Here is an 11,485-nt window from a genome sequence, read left to right on the forward strand (position 1 = left end):
CTCTACACACTGCTTTAAATGTGTCCCAGAGATCTTTGTATGTTGTACCTTTGTTGTCATTGGTTTCAAAGAACATCTTTATTTCTGCCTTCATTTTGTTATTTACCCAGCAGTCATTCAGGAGAAGGTTGTTCTGTTTCCAGGTAGTTGAGTGGTTTTGAGTGAGTTTCTTAATCCTGAGTTCTAGTTTGATTGAACTGTGGTCTGAGAGACAGTTTTTTATAATTTCTGTTCCTTTACATTTGCTGAGAAGTGCTTTACTTCCAACTATGTGGTCAATTTTGGAATAAGTGAGATGTAGTGCTGAGAAGAATGTATATTCTGTTGATTTCGGGTGGAGAGTTCTGTAGATGTCTATTAGGTCTGCTTGGTGCAGAGTTGAGTTCAATTCCTGGATATCCTTGTTAACTCTCTGTCTCATTGATCTGTCTAATGTTGATAGTGGGGTGTTAAAGTCTCCCATGATTATTGTGTGGGAGTCTAAGTCTCTTTGTAGGTCTCTAAGGACTTGCTTTATGAATCTGGTTGCTCCTATATTGGGTGCATATATATTTAGGATAGTTAGCTCTTCTTGTTGAATTGATCCCTTTACCATTATGTAATGGCCTTCTTTGTCTCTTTGATCTTTGTTGGTTTAAAGTCTGTTTTATCAGACACTAGGATTGCTACCCCTGTCTTTTTTTGTTTTCTATTTGCTTGGTAGATCTTCCTCCATCCCTTTATTTTGAGCCTATGTGTGAGTCTGCATGTGAGAAGGGTCTCCTGAGTACAGCACACTGATGGGTCTTGACTCTATCCAATTTGGCAGTCTGTGTCTTTTAATTGTGGCATTTAGGCTATTTACATTTAAGGTTAATATTGTTCTGTGTGAATTTGATCCTGACATTATGATGTTAGCTGGTTATTTTGCCTGTTAGTTGATGCAGTTTCTTCCTAGCGTCGATGGTCTTTACAATTTGGCCTGTCTTTTCAGTGGCTGGTACCAGTTGTTCCTTTCCATGTTTAGTGCTTCCTTCAGGATCTCTTATACAGCAAGCCTGGTGGTGACAAAATCTTTCAGCATTTGCTTGCCTGTAAAGGATTTTATTTCTCTTTCACTTATGAAGCTTAGTTTGACTGGACATGAAATTCCGGGTTGAAAATTCTTGTCTTTAAGAATGTTGAATATTGGCCCCCACTCGCTTCTGGCTTGTAGAGTTTCTGCTATGAGATCAGCTGTTAGTCTGAAGGGCTTCCCTTTGTGGGTAACCCGACCTTTCTCTCTGGCTGTCCTTAACATTTTTCCTTTATTTCAACTTTGGTGAATCTGACAATTATGTGTCTCTTGGAGCTGCTCTTCTCGAGGAGTGTCTTTGTGGTGTTCTCTGTATTTCCTGAGTTTGAATGTTGGCCTGCCTTGTTAGGTTGGGAAAGTTCTCCTGGATAATATCCTGCAGAGTGTTTTCCAACTGGGTTCCATTCTCCCCATCACTTTCAGGTACACCAGTCAGATGTAAATTTGGTCTTTTCACATAGTCCCTTATTTCTTGGAGGCTTTGTTCATTTCTCTTCACTCTTTTTTCTCTAAACTTCTCTTCTCACTTCATTTCATTCATTTGATCTTCAATCACTGATACCCTTTCTTCCAGTTGATCAAATCAGCTGCTGAAGCTTGCGTATTCATCACGTAGTTCTTGTGCCATGGTTCTCAGCTCCATCAGGCCATTTAAGGACTTCTCTACATTGGTTATTCTAGTTAACCATTTGTATACTCTTTTTTCAAGGTTTTTAGCTTCTTTGCGATGGGTTTGAACTTCCTCCTTAAGCTCAGAGAAGTTGGATTGTCTGAAGCCTTCTTCTCTCAACTCGTCAAAGTCATTCTCCAACCAGCTTTGTCCCATTGCTGGCGAGGAGTTACGTTCCTTTGGAGGGGGAGAGGCACTCTGATTTTTAGAATTTTCAGCTTTTCTGCTCTGTTTTTTTCCCCATCTTTGTGGTTTTATCTACCTTTGATCTTTGGTGATGGTGATGTACAGATTGGGTTTTGGTGTGGATGTCCTTTCTGATTGTTAGTTTTTCTTCTAACACTCAGGACCCTCAGCTGCAGGTATGTTGGAGTTTACTAGAGGTCCACTCCAGACCCTATTTTCCTGGGTATCATCAGTGGAGGCTACAGAACAGTGAATATTGCTGAACAGCAAATATTGCTGCCTGATCATTCCTCTGGAAGCCTCATCTCAGAGGAGGACCTTGCCATGTGAGGTGTCAGTCTGCCCCTACTGGGGGGTGCCTCTCAGTTAGGCTACCTGGGGGTCAGGGACCCACTTGAGGAGGCAGTCTGTCTGTTCTCAGATCTCAAACTCTGTGCTGGGAGAACCACTACTCTCTTCAAAGCTGTCAGACAGGGACATGTAAGTCTGCAGAGGTTTCTGCTGCCTTTTGTTCAGCTATGCCCTGCCCCCAGAGGTGGAGTCTACAGAGGCAGGCAGGCTTCCTTGAGCTGCAGTGGGCTCCACCCAGTTTGAGCTTCCTGGCTGCTTTGTTTACATACTCAAGCCTCAGCAATGGGAGGCGCCCCTCCCCCAGCCTCATTGCCGCCTTGCAGTTCAATCTCAGACTGCTGTGCTAGCAATGAGCGATGCTCCACGGGCATGGGGCCCTCCAAGTCAGGCTCAGGATATAATTTCCTGGTGTGCTCTTTGCTAAGACCATTGGAAAAGTGCAGTGTTAGGGTGGGAGTGACCCGATTTTCCAGGTGCCATCTCTCACAGCTTCCCTTGGCTAGGAAAGGGAATTCCCTGACCCTTTGTGCTTCCCAGGTGAGGCGATGCCTCACTCTGCCTCAGCTCATGCTTGTTGGGCTGCACCCACTGTCCAGTAAGCCCCATTGAGATGACCCCGGAACCTCAGCTGGAAATGCAGAAACCCCCATCTTTTGCGTCACTCCTGCTGGGAGCTGTAGACTGGAGTTGTTCCTATTCAGCCATCTTGGAACCACCCCGATTATGTTCAAAAGGCACTTTATAACCAGCTATAGAACTCTTGACAGGTGCTCTTGAAAGCAGGTCTCTGATAACTTTGGAGTTTGGACTATCAGAATAGAGGAAAAAACTTCTAAGACTTTCCTGGAGATGTTATGTGTTAATAAATATTGAGTGCAACAAGAGTTAATTGAATGGACTAAACTAATAGAAAATTGAAATAGTCTTTTTATAAATTTCTTGAAATTCTGCTGATCCTTTTTGTTTTGTTTTGCAGAGTCAAGAAAACTTTTTTCCTGTTGAACTAATTATAGCTTTTAACAATTGAGTACAATATATTCCTATAAGCAAATTTGGAGCATTTTTCTTTCTACCTGATTTCTTCAGAATTTGGAAACTATTTGTGTCTATTCTTAACTTATGGTAATGTAGTTATTTCCATAAGTTCAATAAGAATCTGTTTTCTTTTGTAACAGAACACAACTGGGGACACTGGGTATTTGACCAGGGGTTTGACTGAAATGGCATGCTTCCAACTGCTTTTAAAATTTGAGGTTGACTTACAAAGCTGATAAAAGCCCCTTGGAGAAACTTGCCTCATACCTTGTCTATGCAGTCCCTGTATAGAGTAAAAATGTCACCCTCTAACAGGTTCTGGAACTCCAAGTTATGTTGGGACCTTAAGAGGGGAGGAATTCACACAATTCATACAAGTATTTGTAGGGACAGATAAATCAGTGGTTAGGCTCAAGGCTTTAAAAAGTCTAAGCTAAGATTCCTTATAGAACAAAGTTCTAGCACAATAAAAACAAACAAGACTCTATATGACAAATAATTATTCTTGCTGTACTTTATGCAAAAAATCAGGCCGAGTATAAGACTAAAACTTATTTGCAAACAAATCAGTACTACCATGATTTGTCTTTGATTAAATGAAACTGGAGATAAAAAGACCGTAATATACATGTTGTTAGATTCTAGTCTTGTCCATTGTTATTGAGTTTTTAAATATTATTTTCCATGCAATGAGTATCCAAACTAACATTTTCAAATTTTTCTTCCATTTTTCTGACTTAAATGCAATAAAATTGCTAGTATCTCTTTTCTAAGGCCCTACAGACTAAAGCTTATTTCTTATAACACAGGCAAGAAAAATGTGTCAGATTGTCAGCATCTTCCTCCTCTGTAACTAAAGATGCTTTGAGTCTAACGTCTGGGTAGATTATGCCCATGATTAATGTTTGTTTTTCTTCTCTTTCCATGTAAATGCCTCTTATTAAAAGTCTGTCTTATAGTTTGACAACAGTAGGTTGGTTCTCCAGCCTATTCACTTACATTTCAAATGGCATCTGATCTCTTGTTATAAGCATTGTTAAACTGGGCTTAAGAATTTTATTAATCACTGGGTGCTATTTGATTTTTAAAATAATTATTTGTTATATTCAACAGCAGTACAGATAATTAAAGTTTATGTCTTCAGCCTTCAGCCATTCCAACTCATGCTACTGATGGCCCAAGGAGTCCAACCCTTACCTTCACAGGAGGATCCTAGTTCCTACTAATCTTTAGAACAGTCAATGAAAAATTTCCATGCCTTCCAAGGTTAGGCAGGGGTGACAATCCTATTCAGTAGGAAGTAGCTTCAGAAGATGAGATCTTTGACCCTCTCTAAGAATAAGGAGAATATAATCTCTCAAGGGGGAATTGAAATAGAATAGGAGTGGGATGTGGCTCCCACTTCACATATTTTTTCTTCTTTATTCTCTTCACAAAATCCACAGCACTATCTTGCTGATGCTATACCCACTAATCCTGAGGCTTTAGTCACACATAGAAAATAGTCATTCTTCTGTGCTCTCATAATGTTTAACCACACCTTTTATTTAAAATATTCTAAAAGTTGACCTTAGGAAATCTTAACACTGAACCACAGTTGCAGAGTGTCCCACCTCGGGAAAGAATACTGAACAATTGATTTACAGCCTTGTTGTTGCTGGCCAGACCACCAGGTGGCCCATTACTCAAGATAACCATAGCAACAAGATGCACTGACCTGCACACCCTACCCATCATGTGCTTTGCCCAGCTCAGCCTGCATACTTTACCCCTGATGTCAATTCCTGTGCTTTGCCTAATCAAGCAAACAAAAACCCTACTGGATTTTTTCAAGGAGTCAGCCAGAGGATTCTTACACCTCACTTCTGCTGTCTTTCTTGGACTTCAGCACAAGCCCCAAAATGAAAGCTTTGTCTGGGAAATCTGCTAGACCTCATGTTAATTTTCATTACAGGGGAAGCCAAAGACCCTGTGATCTATAACTCTCTCTCTCTTTCTATCATAAATGAATAAATAAAAACTGAAATGCATCCAATGCCACTGAGAACTTTTATTAGTGATCATTTCACTTAATCATTTAATTAGTCTCACCACACCTTATTTCTTCAGCCATAAAATAGGGTTACATAATGTATCTACTTTGTAGGGCTGCTGGGAGGCAGAGAAAATATGTATAAGATGCCTAGATTTGTGCTCACACGCAGTAAATGCCTAATAAATGTTGGCATTAAACATTTATATGAAGAATGTTTTGATTTTTATTTTCTTTTTAAATACTTTTTACTTCTTCATTTTCTACAATGAGAAGAATTACTTTATAATCAGAAAGCAAAACAAAGCATGACGGGCTTTAGAAAAATCTCTGGATGATATTAATACAATATTGAGCTCCAAATATAAAGTTCTATAGAACGAGGTTGAGTTTTAAAATTTGTGGCTTATAAATAGCGCCTGTCAGGCCAGGCACGGGGGCTCATGCCTGTAATCTCAGCACTCTGGGAGGCCGAGACAGGGGGATCACCTGACGTCAGGAGTTCGCGACTAGGCTGGCCAATATGGTGAAACCCCATCTCTCTCTATTAAAAATAGAAAAAACTAGCTGGGCATGGTGGCACGTGCCTGTGATCCTAGCTACTCGGGAGGCTGAGGCAGGAGAATCGCTTGAATCTGGGAGGTGGAGGTTGCAGTGAGCAGAGATTGCACCACTGCCCTCCAGCCTGGGTGACAGAGTGAAACTCCATCTCAAATAAACAAACAAACAAACAAAAAAGAAATAAGGCCCATCAGAATAACTTTATATACAACTTGAAATATTTTATCAATATTATTTAAATATTTTAATATTAAATATTAATAGCAATAATAGATCTTCATGGTAAAATGTATCTTTGTGTTATGCTCATCTACATACACTTGACTAAATTTGTGTACCTTAAAGTTGCCACAAAACCCCACCTCCTAAAGGCTACAGTGTTTCTAGATGGGTGGTTCACAAAATATCCAGTTGAACTTGTCTAAGATTTTTCTGAGCATATGGTGAAGAGGTGGGAGATAATGCTTTCAGTTACTTATACTCACTGGTTTTGCCTGGGCTGATATATTTCTGGAACTTTAATATTATTCAAAATAAAGTAGAGAATTCAACACAATGTATTTGATTATTTCTGACTGTTGTTTTGTCTCCAGTGTTGATAGGAGTCTGGCAATAATAACAGAGCAATACAGTCTAATGACTTTGGATTCTTGAGTTTTAAGTCATTTTGTAACTCAAAGATGGATGTTCCAATTTTAGTTTCATTACTGACTGGCTGCCTATTATTATCACACTGTCCTGTTTTTCTTAAGCATAAAATGGGGTTATAATGCTGACCTTTGTTTCTCTTTCAGAGTATTTGTTTCAAAATTCTTTAAGGTGTAGTATAACAATGCATATAATATGCCCTGATAAATTAAAAATATATAACTAGGAAAATAACTCAGGAAAATATCTTGAAATGAGAAAAATAAAATAAACCTCGAAGTGAGTAGTAAATTGCTTGCCAAGAGATACTGTGTGCTTATTGGACATGGGCCATGATTTCAACTCAATGTGCTTTAGTAGCCAATTGAAAAGGAAAAAAAAATGGGTTATACAACTCAGAGAGTCAATAAGATAAAGTTTATCATGTCAATAAGCACAAAATCAAAACAAAGTAGTTGCTCCTGAGAAACTATGTTACTGGTAATTTCTCCACAGTAAATATATAGGCACTTTTCATAGGGCAATTTCTTATATGATTCTTTAAATTAGACCGGTAAATGAACACTAAAACATAATTTTATATAATTAATCTATGTGGGGTCAGAACACTATATATTCATGTACAAGCTTTTTGATAATCTGGCTTAACCTATGCACTCACGTTGAAGCTCCTAGAGAGACTTAGAAGGATTGCCTATCTTTTAGGCAGTTCTCAATTATGCATCTTTAAAGTGTACCTTTGTTAATAAATAGATTGCAGTTGTAACATGCTGCCAGTTAGATTTCAAGTTAATTCACAGTTAAGTTTCAACGGACTGAAAAGGAGAATTGACTTCTTGTGAAAATTGAGTTTAAGAAGAACAGAAAGCTAACCAACCTCTTCATTCAGATGGGTGTAGAAGTCATTGGTGGGCAGGGCCGGGCCAGGATTCTTGTCTTGAATATGAGTCATGGAATCAGGTTGTTCAACAGAAGAGCAAACTAAACATAATCATCTGGACACAGTGGCTCATGACTATAATCCCAGCACTATGGGAGGCCACAGTGGGAAGATAGCTTGAGGCCAGAAGCTCAAGACCAGCCTAGGAAACATAGTGAGATCCCTGTCTCCACAAAAAACAAAAAAGAAAAAAAAAAAAAGAAAAAAAGTTAGCTGGGTGTAGTTACTTTTGGGAGGCTGAGGTAGGAGGATCACTTGAGTTTGAGAAGTCAAGGGTAATAGAGCAAGAAACTGTCAAAAAATAATAATAGAACCAAACAGAAACTAAAAATAACAAATTGAAAACAGACAATTAAAGAGATTAGTCTAAACAAACAAAAAACAGAAATAAAATATAATTTTAAGGTAAAATTTATTCTAAAAATAAAATATTAATTTTAAAATATGGAAAAAGCGATTAAGTTTAAAACAATTAAGTTTGAAAATGAATATGCGCAATATAAAAAGCCAGATCTAAAAAGTAGAGTTAAGAATGAGATTATTAAGACTAAAAGTAGTTTCTAAGAATGTACAAATAAAGTCAAATTCTTTTTATTAAAAATGCAGTAGTCACCATTTAATTTAAAGAAAAATAAGAGAGAGGCAGAAAATCCAAAATATAAGAATAATGAAATTAGAATAAAACTTAGGAATAAATGTTATACACATTAATAATACATTTTAAGTCAATTTTGAGGTGCTGAACCATAGAAGTCAATGTTTAGTAAAGTCAGAAAACTCAACCACAGTGTAGGAAGGCTACTGGGAGTCCTTAGTAAGGAAAGGTTTTGCTTTGAGGTGGCTTGAAGGTGCATTCTTCCTTAAAGGAGCAGAACTATGCAAATTCTTTAGCCCATGTCTTTAGTAAAGGCCCTCACTCTTGTCAAAATTTTCACAATTATATGTAAAATTGTGATAAACACGTATATACCTACATCTTTGCACTTTTTTAAAGAAAAAAGTTCTGAAAGTTTAGTTGGCTAAAGTGTATATATATATAAGATTTTTGATGCTATGTAATGCCAATTCATCCTCCTATGACTGATAGTAATTTATATTTAAACCAACAGTTCATGAAACATCTATTTCACTTCCCCCTTGTCTAAGGTTATTATGATACCATTTTCATTACTACTGATAATTGAAAAATATCTTATTTCAAATTGTGTTTCATTTTGATTGGTATTGAGATTGAACCAACACTCATTAAAGAAATGTTTGTTTATTCTGAGCTCTTCCTCTTTTCTCTGTTTGTCTTCATATAAACAGATGAGAATAATTCTCACAAGGCAGATAACTTAACTGGCAAATGACTTTGGTGTAGTCATTACATACAAAACATGTTTGTCCATATCTCTTTTGTTATGCAGGCCTTTCTCAAGCTTCCTGATTACCAGCTAGCTCTCAAACCTGACTTGATTCCTAAGACAATAGAAATATGATGAATTAATGGTAGTTATTTAAATTCCCAAGTTTATTTGATGACATAAAACATGCTAAGATGACTCATAAACTTCCAGTTTAACTAAAATTAAAATGAAACAATAAGTCAGACTCAAACTGATCTACTGAATAATCCAAAATAGATGTCAGCTGGGTGCAGTGGCTCACACCTGTAATTCCAGCACTTAGGGAGGCCAAGGTGGGAGGATTGCTTGAGCCCAGGAGTTTGAGACCAGCCTGGGCAACATAGAGAGACATCGTCTCTACAAAAAAAATTTTTAAAAATTAGCTAGGCACGGTGATGCGTGTCTGTGGTCCCAGGTACTCGGGACCCTGAGGTGGGAGGATTGCTTGAGCTTAGAAGGTTGAGGCTGCAGTGACCCATGATTGTACCACCCTGCATGGGTGACAAAGTAAGACTCTGTATAAAAAAAAAAAAAGGCTACATATCAATGGTTGGTTTAAGATTATTGAATTATCTAATTATTTTGTTTCTCTTTGTGTATCAGATCTCAAAAATGAAAGCAAAGTGATATAAAATTAATATATTTTAATTGTAACATTCTATCCAATTCAAATTTTATTTTCTGATACAATTTATGGACTACACATTTATGTTCTTGTCTAATGCATAGTTAAGTCTTCTTTGGTTGGCCTTTAAAATGTTTTTATACTGTCCATTTAGAGGATATTGCATATTCTGAAGATAGGGTCAGTGGCTTCTATGCTCTAAATCAATGAACTAGAAAATAACATTTGTACATTAAGAAATATTCACATCCTTACAAAAATAGTTTAAATGGCAAAACGGGAAGACTGACATTGTCACATTATAAAATTAGATTTCAGAGTGTAACAAGAAAGGTTTAAAATTTCTTAGAAAACATAAAAATTACAAAGTATTTAGTCAAAAATCTTAAGTAACTTTTACTTTAATGGCAATTATTCAAAATGTAAGAAACTGTCTGAAAAATAGAAAATCCAAGATTGACATTTCATTAGATACTATTTTAGGATTGTTTTTCTTGCTTTTAATAGAGTTCATTGCGAATAATTTTTTAACAAGCAAAGAGACATTAAACATGTAAATGTAAGACTTTTATTTTAGGAAAATGGTTGACAAGCTGAGTAGATAAACCCGTCCCAGTATAGAATGTCTGCAGTAATAGATTAAAAGTGAAAATCTTTTCAAAAGTCATGGTAAAGATGATAAATTCAGAAAAACCATCAGAGGGCAGAACTGACAAGAAAACACAAACCCAAATAGATGAGGTTGAAGTCTGTGTGCTGTTTACCTGGATGGCATCTGCCAGTAGTTGGTAACCTTGAGTCTGAATTTTAAGGTTGCCTGCATCCATGGAGGCTGGAAAGAAAGCACCAATAGTATGAACCTGAGCTTCATAGAAGGCTGGATCAGAGACAACCTCAATAATCTGAGACTGCTCTTCCCAGACAGCAACACCCTCAGTGACTGAACTTGAGGGAAAATCCCCTTGCAGAGGAAATGTTAATACTTGTCTATCTTCTTGCAATATTAATTATGCATTTATATATTTTATCATGCTTTGACATCTTGGGGTCTTGCTGATCTTAGAGAGACTGTCTCTTCCAAGGATAGCTAATTGCTAGAGATAGCAAACAACTTGCCTATGAGCATACCTTTCATATGCAAGCCAAACAATCCCGTCTCTACCTTCAGCCACCTCCTTTATTAACTCTAACACACCATATTGATATTCTCCCTGCTCTAAATCACCAACCAGGTACTAGGTAACTAGAGACCACCACCACCTGCTCATTTCTGCTGTGGAAGGGGCATTCTATTACTTCGTGTTGAGAATTTTCTCTTCTAGTAGCTCTCTTGAGGTGAATTAATGTATCTTACTGATAAATTAATTTTTTTCTTTTCTTTTTTTTTTTTTTTTTAAGACAGAGTCTTATTTTGTCACCCAGGCTGGAGTGCAGTGCAGTGACATGATCTCGGCTCACTGCAACCTCCGCCTCCCAGGTTCAAGCAATTCTCTGCCTCAGCCTCCTGAGTAGCTGGGATTACAGGCGCCTGCCACCATGCCCGGCTAAATTTTTTTGTATCTTTAGTAGAGATGAGGGTTCACCATCTTGGCCAGGCTGGTCTTGAACTCCTGACCTTGTGATCCAGCTGCCTCGGTCCCCCACAAAAGTGCTGGAATTACATGCGTGAGCCACTGTGCCCGGCCTGATAAATTAATTTCTAACCAACACCTAAGGTGATTGTCAGAAATATCTGTATCCTTGCCATACAACAGAGCAGGCATACAGGTTACCTCCCCACCTTCTCCTTGCTGATTTCTCTCCTCATCATCTTTCTTGACTTTCTTTTCTCTCATCAACAGCTGTAAGTCTAGGACACCAGATATCCTGCCGGCTCAGTAGTTAGGACATTTCACACAAGGGATGATCAGCAGTCACAACTTAGTGAAAGGGGTAGTGTTTTTGGCATCCTCCATCTTGTAGGATGAGAGAGAATATATTGGATGCTTCTCACCA

This window comes from Mandrillus leucophaeus, unplaced genomic scaffold (genome assembly GCF_000951045.1).
Source record: "Mandrillus leucophaeus isolate KB7577 unplaced genomic scaffold, Mleu.le_1.0 Scaffold2089, whole genome shotgun sequence".
Lineage (NCBI taxonomy): Eukaryota > Metazoa > Chordata > Mammalia > Primates > Cercopithecidae > Mandrillus > Mandrillus leucophaeus.